This window comes from Anas acuta, chromosome 7 (genome assembly GCF_963932015.1).
Source record: "Anas acuta chromosome 7, bAnaAcu1.1, whole genome shotgun sequence".
Taxonomy (NCBI): Eukaryota; Metazoa; Chordata; class Aves; order Anseriformes; family Anatidae; genus Anas; species Anas acuta.
Window position 1 is genome coordinate 22,966,678 of NC_088985.1, and position 18,490 is coordinate 22,985,167.

At 33.8% G+C, this 18,490-nt stretch overlaps 1 long non-coding RNA gene across 3 annotated transcripts in view; it reads left to right on the forward strand.

The window, feature by feature from the left end:
- The window catches only part of LOC137859257 (uncharacterized), a 77,862-nt gene that overhangs the window by 42,035 nt on the left and 17,337 nt on the right, over positions 1–18,490 (forward strand). The gene's annotated exons all lie outside the window — the stretch shown is intronic.

Sequence of the window (18,490 nt, forward strand, 5' to 3'; positions counted from 1 at the left end):
GCAAGTACACGTATGTTTAAATGCAAGTGTATGACTAAAAGTGTATTTTTCATCATTTTTTCACTGTTATGTGACACCTCCATGCTACTTTGCAATTTTCAATTAAATATTCTAGGCTTTTTACTTTCCTACACTGAAAGACACAAATCAGAATCATATTCTAATGGTTTATGGGTCTTGCAATAAAGTTGTGTGTGTTATTGGGTTACTTTTTTATGGTGTAATTAACACTTGTAGTACTGCATTTTGAAATTGTTTTTTCCAATTGAGGAGAACAGTTTACAAAGCTCCAAAGTGTGTTGTGACTTCTGTGTAGTTTTTGTATTTTTTTTTTTTTGTTTTTTGTTTTTCGTTTGTATTGCTTCTCTTTTCTGTTTTGTTTTGGTTTTGGCTAAATATAAGATAGAAACAATAGGCTTATCCTCCTGAAATTAATTTCTTTTGGTCTTACCAATGGTAACATGAAACTTTTTTGTTTATTATCGAAGATGTACTGCTTCCTCAACACCTGCTGGTCTAAATTACTTAGAGACACTGGGAGTAGACTTGCTTTCACAGGTATTTCTAACAACTAATTGCCTGTGAAAATTCATTTGGTTATTTGCAACTTGAAATGACAGGAAGTGTTATATGAGCATAAATTCCCAGCTCACCCACCTCTGGTTTTTAATTCTATTGACTTAGCTTTAGCATATAGCCTGCATTGCTGTTCCACTGACTACTCTACCAATATTCAAATAATTCAGATTTGATTTCTATATGAAATGAACTCTATACTATATTGTATGTAATACCTATGGAAAGGTATTCAATTTTATGGTGGGGAAAATTATTCTAGTTAATTGTAATGAATACCAATGACGTGCTATCCTGAACTTCCATCTTTATCCCTTTGTATAATCAAAATCACAGTTTTGTTTCAATTGGCATAGCTTTTTTGAATTCAGTCAAATGGCTACGCCTAAGAGTACTGTTTGTGGCCATGTGTTCCATGTCATCATATTCTACCTAACAACTTTTGAACAATTAACTTATTAGCCAAGGACCTGGAGTACACAAAGACACTTTTCTCAGTCTGGTAGTGAAACAGTATAGATCTTATTCTTTTCAACCCAGAACATGTGAGAGTTAATACCACCTGAGAAAAATATAGGAAAAAGGCAAGATAAAAGAATTAGATTATACTGCAATGTTTAAATATTGGAGGACATAAAAATAGTAGCTTATAATTGAAAAGAATAGTCAAAATAAATGGACTAGATTTGCTACACAATTCAAGCTTCTCCCAATACAGTATTTTAAAGAAATAACATTTGATTTAGAAGTTACAAGGATGTGAAATCACCAGTATTGTCTGTTATGTGCAAGATATACTTGGCTACAGGCTTTATGCATTAAATGCTGCAAGATGTTGTACATCTTTATATTCATGGACCAATAAATGCTACAAGTATAGACAAGTTCATTTTCTGCTAAGTATTCATTCCCAATTTTATCTGTGATTTAAATCAGGCATTTAAAATGATACTCCAAATGTGTTTTAAATGATACCCCAAACACTTATTTTTGTGTACTTTTTATGTTATCATTTCAATAGATTGCTTGAATTTTGTTGTGAATTACCTATCTGCTATTCACAGTGCAGTGTTTCAGTTTCATGCTGGATCAATATTTTGGAGGAACTATTTTTGCCATAAAAATAAAGGATTTCACTCCTGAAAGTGCCTTCGGATTATTTTTGTAATTACTTTGTCATTCAGTAACTTTGACTGAATTCTATAATTCACAGATTTCTACTAGCAAAACCATTTAGTCACACAATGTGCATGATTTTAAATTCATAAAAAGGTGCCTCCAAAATTCCTTGTTATTGTTAATTGTGGCTAAATATAAATAAATATATATATATATTTATTTATTTTCAAAAGAGAGAGTATAAAATGTGCTACATCCAAGTCTTGGCTGCTAGTGCAGACATCCATTATAGTCTACCTGCTTGTTTAGATAAGCTCAGGACATACCATACTCTTCTCACATGACCTTTCTGTAGGAACCCAACCTGCATAAAACAGCCAGTTAGCAGCTATGGACTCCAGGCAATAAACTTTCCCTGAATGATCAGTAGATCAGACCTATTGGTATGGCTGTGGTGTGTACCTGTTGTACTGTTGAAATGTAATTATCTTCAAATGTTGAAGTTTATGTTGAAATGAAATTATCTTCAAAATGGCACTGGATTTTCATGTTACTCTTGTAGTGTTGAGTGATTAATTATCTACTACTTCCAAATCAGAGGTGGCAAATCTACACTATTTCATTTTGTAACCTTTCTTTTTTTATGTCTCAAGGATTATTGAAGCATCACTTATTTTACTATGTATGTATACTTACAAAAACAGATGAACTCTCAGATAATACGGTCCAACTCTACGGAGAGTGCTTTGGAGGTGAGCAACCTATTTCTGAATTTCTATTTACAAAATTCATGTATTCAGAGGAAAACCACTGAAGAGACCAGAACACTGAACTGATGTCCTGTCACTGTCCTGTCTTGCTTGCTTTGGATTTCAAACTAATCACAGCTGAGTCAAGGTCAGCAATTTCATTCTTAAAAGCAGGGGCTTATGATGATTCTGGCAGAAGTCTAAGATCATAACAATTGAGTTCACTAGAAAGGGTTCTCACTTAGATAATCCCTTCCCTTCTCCCTCTTTTATGTACATTTATTTGTAGCTTAGACTTAAGATGTTTTCTGTTTCTTTCCCTTCTTATTGCAAAATACCTGTATAATTAACAATATCTCTGATTTTATATTTTCCTATCCTTTCCTTTTACCTTATCTAACGCTTTCTGTCCATCACCTGAAAATGGTATTTTTGGAAGCTTACCAGTATGCAAAGGTCTCATATTAACTTCTGGTTAATGTTACTGATTTCTTTATTGATCTTCTATGTTCTTTGTCTGCCTTCCATTTTTAACCTATCACAAAGAATATCTATCCCTTTATTTTAGTGGTGAGATAACAATGAGAAAATTTTTCTCCAAGATAATTATAATTTATGCCAGTTTTTGCCTGGAAGTGCTTATTTGATCTGTCAGTCACCCCATAACTTTCAAACAGAGCTAGAAGTAAAAAGCTGGACTAAAAGTAATAGAATGATGATGTGTAATCTTCAGCCTTATATACTCTAGAAGCCTGTAAATACAATGAGATTTCTTTTTATACCTTTTAACTTTTTGTTTAATATTTCATTCTACGTAGATTAACTGTTTGTTATGACTATATATGTAAAACAGTACTGCCACACAAAGATTAAAACAGACAAATTAGCTATACACAGTAAACTGGAGAAATTGTTGTCACAACTAAACACGACTTTTATTTTTTGCTTGTCACAAGTAAAAGACAGCTGCAGATAGGAGAAGAAAAGTTCAGACAGAAAGACTGGCAAGCCTCAGTGTTGAGGCCTTTTCTAATTTAGTGCAGAGGTTAGTGGCAATGGCATTAGTACTGTATTATGGGGATAGATGACAACTGAAGTGTTATTACACATTGAAGTATATGTATTATACGTGTATATACACACGAAGTATATATATTCACGTGCTTAAAGGTTAGGTCTCGTGTGTGAATCCTGTGGATTAAAGAAAAAAGAAGCAGCTCATATTTCTGGATATTTTGTAAAAAATGAACAATTATCAGGAGTCACTGCTGTTAAAGTGTACATTCCTGTCAGTACCCATTAGATATTTTCTGTTTTTATTATAAGCTCCTGTGGATATTTTTTTTATTCTGTGCTATCTTTAATCTTCTTTTCACCAAAGACATTTAAAGAATCTAATATAGAATACATTGAAAGTAATAGGTTGTAGCTTACTAGAGTGACTACAGAGATGGTGAGGGAAAGATGTATGAGGAGTGACCGGGGTCACTTGGTTTGGTCAGCGTAGAAAAAGAGCAAACTAAGGAGAGGCCTCATAGCAGTCTGCAGCTTCCTCAAGAAGAGAGAGGAGGGGCAGGCACAGAACTCTGCTCTCTGGTGACAGAGACAGGACCTGAGGGAATGGCATAGAGCTGGGACAGGGGAGGGTCAGGCTGGGTGTTAGGGAAAGGTTCTTCACTGAGAGGGTGGTTGGCCACTGGAACAGGCTCCCCAGGGAAGTGGTCATCACAGTCAGAGTTCAGACAACAACATTTGGACAATGCTCTCAGACACACAGTTTGAATTTTGAGGTAGTCTTTTGTAGAGCCAGGAGTTGGACACATTAACCCTTGTGGGTCCCTACCAACTCAGGTTATACTATGATTCTATGATTATTTTCAGGGGATTTGGCTTGGCCAAATTTCTGTCATTTCCTCCTCTCAGTTTTAGTAGAAAATGTAATCATCTTGCATTATGAAATCATAGTATCATAGAATGCTGTGGCCTTACAAATGTGTGACCTTACAAATCTTCTAGTTCCAACCCCCCGGCCATGGGCAGGGGCACCTTCCACTGGAGCAGGTTGCTCAAAGCCCCAGCCAACCTGGCCTTGAACACTTCCAGGCACAGGACACCCACAACTTCTTGGGCAATCTGTTCCAGTGCCTCACCACTCTCACAGAATATCTTCTTAACATGTAATGTAAATATACCTCTTTTAGCTTAAAACCATTATGCCTTGTCCTGTTGCTACACTCCCTGATAAAGAGACTCTTCCCACCTTTCTTGTAGGCCCCCTTTATATACTAGAAAGCCACTCTAAGTTTTCTCGAGAGTCTTCCCTTCTCTAGGCTGAACAAACCCCATAAAATATAGGAAATAGATGTTCGTTAAAAAGAACAGTGTTTGATATTCCCCTGTAAGCCTGAACCAACCTGCTGCATCAGAAGAGATTCCATTATTACATATCACTATTAAATATCCTAAAGCTGCTCCAAGCAGCAGCTCTACAATGCACCATGGTATACTGGTAATACATTTTAATGTTTGGGTATATTTATAGGTTACTATTCATAAAAATCTTTATGAAAAGTAGTTACTTCACTGACATACATAAGGAAATCCTTTTAAAACTTCAATTTTTCAGCTATTAACCTTTTTTCTAAATGCTAAACCTGCCAAGTCCACTTGATAGATTACTGATTTGAACCATTTAATTTTATGCTAGCAAACAGTTTTAAAGTATAGGGAATGTTAGAAACTTAGAATTTTAAAGTAAGAAAATTTTAGAATACCTTTCTAAACACATTCACTCCTACACAGATGCAGTCCTCTAGAAAGGATACTGACATCTGAATTACAAATGCCAGCATTGTACTTCAGTAGTAAGATCTCAGGAAGGTGTGGGGGAGCAACATAAACTCTGACAGACAATTCAGCTCTAAGTACTCCTGTATTTATCTCTTTATCTGAGCAAGGGGATGAAGTTACTAAATTTGGATCTGGATGTAGTTACTGCTTTGCTGTCTTAGAATTTTGTTAGTTGTTTCTCAACTGTAGTTCATTTCTGGATAGGATTGTTTATGATGGTTGGTTTCTAAAATTAGGTCACATTTTGAATAGGTCTAGAATTTGTTTGATTTTGATTTTTATTAGTGGGATGATGACATTGAGTTATTTTCATGTCTCTACAGGGGGAGAATAAATTGCCAAATGTACAAAAAACATAGGTTTTGGGTAGGGAGTACTGGAACCTCTGAAAAATTCTTATCCTTTGTTTCTAATGGTCGCTTTAGATACCCAGATACTCTGAGAATATTTTACCTAGTTTGCTTCTTGAAACTGGTCTGTGAGGAGATTCTGTACTTTACTTTTTTTTACCCCTAAAATTTATCTGTAGTTTTGCCTTTTCTATTGTGATATGAAGACCTACATAATGATATTAAAAGAAATAGAATGCAGCAGCTTACATAAGTGGACTTTCCTATTTCTGTTCTATAAATCAAATGGAAATTTTCAACTGAAGTATCAGGAGTCAATTAGCCTTAGAAGGTCCTATGTGATTTGGAAGTACCATGTTTAGGTTTATTTCATGGTGATATGATAGTTATCTTAAGAATTTCAGCAGGTGGCTCAGAAACTTTCCTTCCAAGGTAAATTCACCAGTTCTGCAAAGCTTACAAGCTTTTGGTATGTTTTTAGACTTTTTTTTTTTTTTTTGAGGGGGGTGGGGACTGATGTTGGCTCTTGTTGGAAATGTCAAGCCTTTGCTTAAAAGCTTATTTATACATATTGTTAAATAATATGCCTTTTGAAATTTGTAATGCTTTAAGAGCATGAAAACAGTGCAGTAAAGTCTAATTAAATAAGGTTTTTCTACACAAATCACAGAACTCACTAACAGAGCATGTATCTTTGTTAAATCCTGGTTGAATCAAAATATCGCTTTAGTGTCATGGACCGTTCTTAAGGCATAGTCTAAGGCAATCCAGGTTAATAAGTAAAATCTTTCTTTCAGAATTTCATCAGAAAGTGTCAATTCTAATGCAAGTAGTTAATAGGTGATACTAGCTGAAAGCATTTTCAGAGGCATCAGATTTCAGAACAGGACTGCAGTTTTCAAAGGACTTCTCTCATACGTGTTCTTGGAGGAAAGTAAATAAATAAATAAAAACACCCTACCAGGTCTAATAATAGTTCCTATTTTAATGTCAATAATGTCGTTGCAATTAAAATTGCTAACAAGAAGTTTAATTCCTTTAAGTTATTTATAATGTGTTGTTACCAGATTACCAGAAGTGTAATAATTTTCATTTAGCATTTGCAAATTCTCTTACAGTGGTACAGAGAATTTCCATGCTTTCCTTGACTTTGGTTAAAATGGCTTTGGACTTTCTAATTTTTCTTTGAATTGTTATTTAAGAGCTAATAATGCCAAACTTTAAATGTTCTGAAAATCAATAGTGACTAATATATTTGTTGTGAATCCTATGTTATGCAGTCAGAGTTTTTAAACCCTACATAGTGCATCTATATGCTAAACTTTTCACTAGTTTTCCTTAATAATTATACTCATGATATGCTGATGTATGAGTTCTACATGTAATTTTGAAAGAAAAACAACCAGACGGACATCAAAACAATGAATCTGAAGGCAATTGGCTCACCAGTTTGAGTATATACAGCAAAAACATCCTATTTCAGTTGTATGTGCATACTGAATGAACAGTGTCAGTCAAAGATGAGGGGCAGCATTAAAAGAGCTAGAGGAGAAAGGATGTAATGATTGCTTCAGATACGTTAAATATAATCAAAACATTCACACCATGACACTATCTAACAGTTATCATTCCTGTCCTCAGTTTTCTTCTCTCTCATTGTGCCTCTGTCATATCTAAAATTACACTGTAAATTCCTTGGAGGTAAGTATGGCATCTTAATTTATTTTGCAAACTCTCAGCAGTCTTGGGGTGTTGTGTAATAATGTGCTAGATCTCATTAGTTTGTGGATATGCTTCCATAAAAGTAACAGCATGTGTTTAGTTTGCTAATAAAGTTAGTCAAAAAGTTTTTTCCCATTATTTCCTGTTACCTGCTTCTCTCTCTACATAAACTTGTGTTTACACAGATATTCATACAAATACCTCTTCACAGATCCTGCCTATCTGTTCAAACATCAAAGGTTCAGAGTTTTTTATTTATTAAATTTTATTAATTTAATTTAATATTTTTAATATTAATTATTTATTGAATTTTATTTATTTTTTTCCTGTTTGCCAATGTATACGTTGTAAGGAAGCATAAATAATATGTGGTGTTTCAACAAGGCTCAAGTTTACAAGGAGATGCAGGGGTTCAGTGTCTCAGAGGATGTGCTTAACAATTCATCCTGTTTCTCCCTAACTCAGGCAAAACTTGTGATGAAATCAGAGCAGCTAGAGCCTGTAAGTCCTGCTGTTTCTAAAGTCTCAAATCTCAGCCTTTGGCTCATTGGGAGTTTTGCCTTGTGGAGTACTGAGTTTCTTCATCTCACGTTGACTTCAATGAGAGCTGAAAGGTACTCAGCAGGTAATGGCAGGTATCAGCAAAAATTTAAATGCCCAAATTCCATTGTATATCTAAATATTAACATTGGGAAAGATTAATCCTCTCTGAGGAATGACAGGAAGCATTTTATGCGTGAACCTACCAATCAATAGGCCTTCCCCAAATATAGTCCTTTCTCGTTGCGTCCCGCACAACTTGGAGATCTGATAGAAATAAAATGGTTTTGGGGATTTTTTTCCTGTTAAATTCATTGCAGGGTTACTCCCTGCATAGTCACCAACTGAACAGACTGGATAGAAGGGATATGAATATTAGGCCAAGGAGGGAAAAAGTGCAGGTAGAGATGTCCCTGTCACACTGCCATTAGGTGTTTTTCAATATAATTTGAAACCTCACCAAATAATAGAACTGAATTAGAGGTGTCACAGAATGGTTTATTTGGTTAACCGTTTATAGGACTGCTTTTGCTATGAGAATGTTGATGTTCAGAAAGTTTTGTCAGATCACTGCCTAGACATTAGATTGGCTTGCATATTTGGAAATTTGCTTTTGCTGATAATGATCCTAGTGAGATTTTTGGTAATTTGGATATTCAGAAATGTGAAGTAAAACTGGGTGGAAAAAAAATGAAATAGTTTGGAATGTAAAAGGAAAGTTTCCAGAAATACACCTGAATTTACAGCTGTAAACTTCATCTTTGAATCATGACTGGTGACTCTCGTCTTTTGTAGTTTCTTCCTGTCATAACAAAAAATTACAAGAAGATACATGTAAATAAATTAGAGTTTTGAAAATAACAGAATATTCTACTGGTAATTCAGAAGGGCTTTGGATCATCTTTTCATTCTAAATATAACTTCGTATGTCTCGATTTCTTGTGATACTGTATGGAATTACAAGTTTTCAACATACACTTCCAGGATGGTTATAATTTTTTCCTTTGATAAATTTTAAAATACTACTTTCATCAATGATTAGTAAATTTATCAATAGAATCAAATTATTTTCATGAGATGGTATAGATGTCATCCACCAGTGAATATGGATCATGTGTCTCTCTGAGATCAGGATGTTCTGTGTTCTCTGTATCGTGTTACTTGCCTTCTTTCTTTCTTTATATTTATTTATTTATTTATTTTCAGATTCAAGTTAAATACAAAATGGACAGAACCAATAATTATTTTTACAGAAGGATTCTGAAGAACAATTTCTTTCCCTGCAATGAAAAACAGTAATTTGCACAACTTTGAATGTAGTTGCTGTGTTTGTACTTTCCATAAAGGATTCCAATTTTTTGAAGAGTATGTATATGTTTTTGATCTCAGTTCAATACATTTTTTCTTGTTTTGCAATCTAACTTTTTTAAAAACAAATTTTAGATTGGTCAAAACCTGGTAGATTATTCAAGACGAGATGTTCTAGAATCAGAATTTGTTTATTTGCACTGTACTGCCCAGGGTGATCTATAAAGCACTATGTAAACTGTGACGCGGCCCAAGATAATTTTTCTTCTGTGCTTATTGTATATGATTACAGAAAACATTGAGATGTTGTTTCTTAGAACTGTGATACAAATATTTTTTTTATTTTATATATGTATTTTTTCTTATTTTTTTTATATATTCCTTTCTTTTTTGAAGAAAGGAATAAACAAATTCTTTTCTTCCTAGAAGCACCTAATTCTTGAAAGTAAATATATTTTTGTGTAATGAAAGAGGGGAGTATGCTTTCTTCCTTTAAATTCAGATGTATTCAAGTATTAGTGGAATATGCTCTACTTTGTTAAATGTTAAGTATACTGTTTGTTCACCTAAATAATTCCATTTAAATTCAACTGCATTTTGCAGTATGTACGTTATTGTTTGTTTTTTTTGTGTTTTTTTTTTTTTTTTTTTAACTAGTGTCATACACATCCCCGAACGTGAAGGTGGCAGATAAAAACAACTATCCCTATTGATTTCCTGTATTATTGATTATTGATTTTAATTTGACTAATTGACTGTTGAATAACTGAGGAGTATTTATCTAAGGAAGAGTTTGCAACCCTGGGTTGTCTGATTTAATTCAGCCATTTAAAAGTTATTTGTCACTCTGTTAGTCACCAAGACTTCTATGATAATCACTAGAGACAAATAGGAGCTGCCAGAAGGTTCATCCCTTCCATCTTAGATACCTACAGAGGAATTCTAGGCAAAAAACTAAGCCTGTTTTAACTATGACTAAAGTGAGGTGAGGGAAAATTCCTCTGCTTTTGTATGTTTGCTTAAAAAAGAGTCTTGAAGATTGACCTTACTGGAACAAGAACTCTGTCCAGTGAGCTAAATCACTTGGTGTTTTAGTATGTTTTAATTAGATTACTAACGGATTCTCAGTGTCTGACTCTAGAACTCTATAGTTAATAGGTGTCTGTCATTAGGAACTTCATCAAAGGCTTTCTAAAAAATATAAATAAGTAAAGTCATCTGCTGTTAAAATCTGTAAGTTCCACTATAATATCCACAAAGTTAGATGGGTAGAATTTTCCCTGTGCTGTACTATGCTAGTTATCCCTTATTAAATTATTGCTATCCCTTAGAGGCATGTTCTGAAATACTTCCTACCTACTTAGTTTTTCAATGCTATCTCTCATTGCTAATTATGTGGAAAGATGTAGGTGACATCTGACCCAAATCATAAGAATGAAAGGGAGTGTTTTCCAATATATAAAAAGAAACTTGTGGTTCTCTTCTGATTGTCGTGAAATTTTATGTTTTTTATGGTGAAACAGCCTCAAAAGGTACATGAACCATAGATCAAATGCTTTACAGTTCAAATGAGGAGAAAAAGGAGGAGAAAGGAAAGGGCAAGGAATGAATTGAAAAGTCAGCTACTTGCCCTTTTGTCTACAACTTTCACAGGCTATGAAACTGTCTACACAACTTACAATAGCTAACAAGGCAGCTTACATGATTGGGCATCACAGAAGTGCCACCTGCATTCTCCTCCCCGCACTGTGGTCACCCAGAAATGTTCCTTGCATGCTAAAGATGTAACCACATGCAGTTTACACCCCCAGTAGATCAGCAGAAACATTACCCCCAAATCCTTTTCCTCCAGTGAGAATAATTGCTTTTCTGTTTACAGAAAGGTTAGTGTGTGGAATGAAATCTGGCTGCAAGCATACATAACAAAAATAGACTTTTGTCCCAGGAGTGAAAGCCTCCACTCTGTCCAGAGCTTCATTCTTTGCTGAAAGACAGAAGCCCATTATTCCTGATTCTCCTCTCAAGAGAGGAATACTAGCACAATGAAAATGACACTTTTCCATTTCACCAAGTTAATAGTATTAATAGAAGTTCTAGTATTTGCCTTCAGAATTCTTCAGATAACTCACTATCTGATTAACATTGCTATAAGCAATTAACATTAATTACCATAATTGATTAACATAAAGTTAATCAAGAAATTTATTTAGGAAAAGAACTAGAAATGTAACCAAAACTCCTTTACACCGTAGAGATCTTAGCTGGCTTTATGTACACTACCAGTGAATAGAGTTTTGCTGTTTTTGAAATTATACTTTTCTTCTACATAAAGAAATTAACAATGTCTAAGCATCCTTCAAAAATCTACTATGAAATCAAGGACAAAAAAAAAATGGTGAGAGTTTTAGCACTATATATTGATGCTCTATGCCATTATTAATGACAGTCTTTGAAAAACAGTCTTTAAGTAATAATTACTATTTTTAAAGCAATTAAAAAATGAATAACTTGATAAAATCAGTTGCAGTATCGATTTTAAGGAAAAAATAAGATTTTCAATGTATTTGTAAATTTGAGAATAAGAAAGTTCATTTTATAATTATCTGCAAATTTAGTTTTTGTCATTCTTGATGCTTTATCTAGTACTTTGCCTAAATATTTAGACAAATATGCTGTCTTCTCAAATAAAGGGTCTTTTTATTTATTTATTTTTTCTCTCTCATCTTCACAGGAGAAATTCAGTGCAGAGACTATTCCTCAAGAAATTTTATTTATAAGATCTGATTTGGACAGAAGTCACCTCAGCACCAACCTATTTTTCCTTTCACTATCACATCAGCTGAGATCAGCTACGTAGGGTTTGATAGATAGTTATGGGGATTTGGAGGTCAATCCTTATCATTAAATAAGTTTTTAAAACTCTGAGATAGGCTATTTCCCTGTTACCTACATTGCTGTGCACCCTTTGTGAATTGTGCGTTGGCTTTTGAACTGGGATCCTGCAATGGGAAAAAGCAAAAGCAACACCCACCATACAGGAACAGTACTTACCTATCCTTCTTACTCTCATCAATCTTCCTGTTATGTTGGCACTCAGAAATTGTGGTCATCCAGAGGTTACTTGAGTTGAATTATGAGACAACAGAAAGTGACCCAGGATCATAAATTGCATTCAAGATCAACACGATGACCTGAAACATCTGGTCTCATTGCTGTAACAGATTTATTAGAAAATTCAAATTTTTGCCTGGGTAGAACCAAAGGTTAGTTGCAGGGCATGTGAATACCATGTTATTTAGTTTATGAGATGGCAACCTAATAGTGTTTGGCACATTTAATAGTGTCTCTAAAGTAAATAAATAAATAGCCTCAGGCAGTTGGAAAAGATATATTGAAGATCCCTTCCAACTGAACTATTCCTATTCTATTCTTATTCTATTCCTATTCTATTCCATTTTCAAGGTTGTTTAGGAAAAATGCTTTGGGAAGCAATTTTTTCCAGTTCAATAAGAGATTTCTTGATGTACGTTCCTTTGGAGTTCAATATTGTAAAAATCTAAAATTACAGTCTAATACTGATTTATGTATTTATATACATAAATATTTATTTACACGTTTGGTGATAGAAATAGGAGCAGAGATGCCTCATTATTACTTTAACCCAGTCTACAAAAAAAGCATTGTGTTGTTATGTCGTAAATTTATATCCTCTTCTGAGGAAAAAATCCAAATGATACAAGTTAATATATTTAACACAATGTTTTACAAAAAGATAACTCCTGATATATCATTTATTTCCATGAGTTATAGGTGTCCTCATAACTCAGGAGCGATGGAGCAAAACAGACCTGGAAGTGAGTTATGGAAAGTCATCAGTAGAAATAAATGGTGTATACAGAATCAGCATGCTCTACAAGTTCTGTTTATGAAACACCAATTTTTGTTGTAGACTGATTTGATGGACTGTAATATTTTATGTTAAGTGCTGAAGCAACATTAGTGCTTTTGTTGAAGGGTGAGTGCTTGGTTGCAGAAGTGGCTTGGAAGTAAGAAATAAGCATGCATATAAGTAAAGGCTTGGGTTGTGTTTTTTACCCTTGCACCTAAAACTTTCATTACTAGTATAGGTGAAGAGGAAACAATGACAAATTGACAAGAAGGAGGAGCTTAACTAAGTGTTCTGAATTTTTGGTGAACTCCTCACCAAATAGTACAGACATCCTGTTTCCAAGAATTTGCAGACAGTTCCTCTATGAAATACAGAAGAAATGGTGGAGAGCAGACAGAGCAGGAGAAGAAATAGATAACAAGATTAGAACTTGCTTTTTCTACCTACTGGCTGCAGAAATTGCCAGAAAAGACCAAAATTCCAGGTACATTTTAGAGAGCTGAATCATCTTTGTGTGTATCTCCATCCTGCAGTATTTTATTCATACCAAAAAGTTTCCAAATAAGAACCTCAGTTGGTATGTCCTCTCACTGTGGTAAATGAGGTAAAATACTGTTTGGCTTCTAAAGGAACCTATATTATATTAATATATAATCATATATTAATTATATAGGAAGACTACTTAAAACTCTGAGCTTTGTTGCCTCAAAAAACAGTAGATACGCAGCTCAAGCTGGACTCAGTATGATACTCTGTCAAAATGATTACAGAAAGGTATATGCAAAAGGTGATGAAATATGGATAAAGAGGTAAGTTTTCCTTGACCAGTGCAAGTATTGTGGGGTCTGAATGTGAAAACCAATTAAAGCAGGAGAAAAAGCTTTATAAAAAGGCATGAACAAAAATATAACTTGTTCTGTATGGCTTTCTAAGGCAAGAGAAGTGACTTGCTTATGATCTAGTAGGTCAACAATAAAAAATATATGAAGAGTTAAAAGACTATTTAAGCTAGCAGAAAAAAATTTCTTGTAGTAAGAGCTGACTATAAGCTGAAACCAAACAAATTCAAATGAGGAATAAGGCACAATTTCACAGCAGCAGAGGTATTTAACCTTCAGAGCAAAAAGCCAAGGACAGCGTTTGATTCTCCATCTCTCTGCCTTCAAATCAAGACTAGATGTTTTCGTGTAATATGTTAAACATAAACTACTGAGCCGAGTACAACTGAAAATGAAATGTAATGACCTATGATATACAGGGTCAGAATAGATGATCTAATGGATCCTTCCTGGCTTGAACTGTATGAAAAAGTTAATGGAGCCGCACCATTTTACAGGGACAAAGAATTTGTCTTTCATGTCCATTACTCAGCATTTCTCTTCCCATTTTTTCCAGCTGTGTAAATTCACGTAGAACTGGCATATCTCTAAAGGTTTTATTTCCTGCATTACTGTACTGAAATACATAAGATCTGTCAATTCCTCACACTAAATGTATTTAGCAAAATTATCCCAATTTTACAAAAGCATTAATACTATCCTTGTTGCTAGCTGATGCTAAACAAATATGTTTGGCAATAGGGTCTTTGCATTCACATCTTTGTGTCCCTAATTTATTAATTTAGATGTAATCATTCACTACATTTTCATTGCCATACTTCTCTTCTGTCTCTCTCTTTTTTTTTTTTTTATTGTTATTAGAGTGTTGAAATGACCAATTCTTATAGTGTTTTGTAGTGTGTTTTTTTTTTTTGTTGTTTTTGTTTTGCTTTTAACCTTCTTTTTCTCACCTCAACTTTAAGCAGAATTTTATTCTCATGTTTTGTCTTGCCCTGGAGGTCTGTACAACCTCCCTAGTGCTATCCTTATTCTATTTCCTGCCTAGTAGTTTAATCCCAGATTGATTCATTATGTTGCTCTGAGGCTCACTACAGCAATTTTTCAGTTCTGATTTTCCTCCTGATACACACAGTTCAACTTTCCCCCTGTCTCTTTCATATTTTTGTCTTCCAGAAAGTCTGGAAGACCTGTGTTTAGAATTAATATCCTTCCTTGGGAATAAATCATGTTTCTCATGTAAGTACAACACTGCCATGCATTTGATTACCAGATGTTCATATTTTGAATATCATATTTCTGTAAAGGTATCTCCAGAAACAGTATCCTAGTTACATGCTGGATGTAGAGGCACCCCATGAATATTTTATAACACTCCTCATAGAAGATCCTTGTAAAGTGTCTTTTATATATTAGTTTCATGGTGAATCAATTGTCCAATTGTTGAGCAAGTTCTTTTTAACCATTATCATTGGTTCTATTAGTTCTAAGCCTCAGCTCTCATTGCTAAGTGTACTATAAGTGTACTGTATAAAGAGTGCACTATATTAAAAAAAAAAAAAAAAAAGCGTATAAATACACACTTTTTCTTGTGAGGGGATATCTATAAAAAGGAGGTAGGGGGTAGGAGGTGGGAGGAGTTGTCCCTAATGTCACTGTTTTGGTCAAGATCTGGACTTTTTCAAGGCCAGTGGGAATTCTAATTTTGGGCAGCAGAAATTAACAGTAACTGCACTGGTGAGTCCTTTTACTTCAGTGTCATAACTCTCACAGCAAGCAGTGTCAGATGCTTCAAATAGTAGTTTCAAGGGGAGAATGAAATGGTAGTTCAAAGTGAAAGGGTTTTTTTTTGGTTAAACATGTCAAGCATTAACTGGCTTACTTTTTGACATGAAGCATATCTACTATTTATACATTAATATTTTTCTTCTTGATTTTTAGACCACCCTCTAACTACTCCTGATGCCTTTTCGAACAGAATATTTCATTAGTTATATTTGTCTTTGATGTATATGTGGAAGGTTTAAACTGACATGCGTATCTCAGACCCAAGTATATTAAAATAATTTTCTGTCTCCAACAGTTTAGGAAGTATAGTTCTCTCCCAATATCAAATTATTCCAGGTGACATGACACAGGTTTGCTGTTTTTTTTTTTTTGTTTGTTTGTTTTTTCTCTTACAGATTTCTTCTTGTTTCAAAATTCAGTTATTTGACTTTGTAGATTTAATACTATTCATATTGTTTATTTATGTTTAATACTGTTTATATATATATATATATACACACACATAAATACTCTATGGCTGAACATTTTCAAAACCTTGATTCTCAGTGCTCTGAAGTTCTAAGATATATTTTTAACAGTTTAATCAATTGGCAAACTTATTCCTTAAATGTGTATTAGGGATGAAAAATTTAATAGCTAAAACTTTCAAATAGGGCAGCCTTTAAGGGTATGGTAACTAGGTTCTGCAGTAAGACTTGGATCAGCAGACTGAGAGGAACAGCAGCCTCTAAGAAATTCTTCATTCTGTTCTTTCTTTTAGAACACTTAGAATCTAAGGAAAAGTAGCTTGTAAACCAGCTGTGGAATAGAAAATAAACTGCGGATAAAATCCAAATGTGTGCTGAACCCTTTTAATAGTTCTCCTTTTAACAGCTAACGTTTAATTAGAATCTTACTTGTTATCAATTACAATCGCTAATAATTTAATCTTTGGGGAAAAGAAGACATAAGACATTTCCTACCATTAACATTTAAACTGCTTTCATTTTGTAGGATTTTAAGTAGGTGGGGTACTTTATATTTCTACTAAAATGTCCACATGTTTTTGGTATTTTAGTCCAAATATTGTTTCATTTACTAGAACTATAATGTTGGAAAAATAGGTTTTGGTGAAAACTGTGTGTCGAAATAGCAATAAATGTTGAATTAAAAATGTCAGCTTTAAGGAAAACTATATGCATAACAGTAGATCATGAAAGTAGATCCTGAAAAAAATCCTACATACATACCTGCAAAAGAGGGACAAAGAGAAAAGACATGGAATTATTAATAGTCCAACTTTTTATATGACAAAAAAATTATTTATTTATTTTCAAAAAAATATAATTCTTGGATCTTTTTGAGATTATCCCTAGACTGGAAAAACAAAACCAAACAAACAAAACAAAAAAAACACATTTGATAGCGCTGCCTAGAGCATTTTGAGTACTCAAACAGAATGAATATTGATATTTATACAAATCGTAGAATTATTAAGGTTGGGAAAGACCAATGTTATCTCAAACGGGGAGTTGGAGCTATGAGAACACACAGAATGATGCCTCAACAAGGACACGCAGTGAAGAACATCCCCAAATCACATAGAGGCTTCATCTTCTTGTAAGGACTCCCCATGTGTTTATATCGCATAGCACTCTTATTATTTGTGTCAGAAGTTCCTATAAGCACTTTAGGGCACAGTCATTTTGAATATTTAGGACAAAGCAGGACTAGTGTCCTGCAGTGTAGATTCCAAAACCTACAGTGTAGATTCTGTTGTTGTCTGAAGCTGCAGTGAAAGAAAGATTGGAACTCTTCTGAGTCCCTGAAAAGAATGGGCTAAGACTGTGGCATTTGTTTCCTTCCACTTCTGTTTGTTTGTTTGTTTCTGATCAAGATCCTACTTTTTCAAAATGTGGAAACTTTTGTCATATTACCATGGGAAAAGATGGTCTTTGACATTTTTCCTCAGTAATCAGCAGAAGGGAAAAATAACTTACTCTTTATCAGAATAAGCTGTCTAAATAATTTTAAATATGTAGAAGTATGTAAAATTCATACAATAAAGTAAATTCACATATTTCCTGATGAAACTATCAGAAGTGTTTTTAGTTATCTCATTCAGATTTTCATTTTTTTCATGGCCACTAATACCAATCAGAACTCTATTAGCTAGTGCTGTGATATTGTGTTCAGCATTTTTTAGGAGATTGTAAAGTTAGTTAAGTTAGTGTTGCTGATCTCCAATGCAAATATACCCGTTGGATGATGCTATCTGTTGATGTATCTGTTAGCTTACCTTGTTTCTCAGTCTTTTTAACACAGTCGTAAATCTGGGAGGGCTTCAGTGTGGGTGGTAGGCTGTCAATTGTTAGAGAAATGCAGTTTACTGGAAAAACATTGTAGAAAATATGCTTAATTCCCCCACTAAGAAAGAACACCAAAACCTGAAAGCTTATATTACACATTTATTCTCCAGTCCACTTATGTATATAATTGTATATATATAGGAATTAATAGATTATCAACTAAAATATATACTGAAAATGAAGCCTATATATACTGAAAATGAAGCCTGAGTGAACTATCATTCATAGTATTGCATGTATTTATATTTTTAATGCTATTGAGCATCTAGCTGATATTTTCATTGAACTGTGTTTCATAGTCACAGGATCTTATTTGTGCGTTACAGTGTTCTGTTTGTAGCTGTTTATTTTTTCCTACTTCTCAGTTATCTACACTAAATTTCCTCTACAGTGAGAGTTTACAGTCAAAGCATTT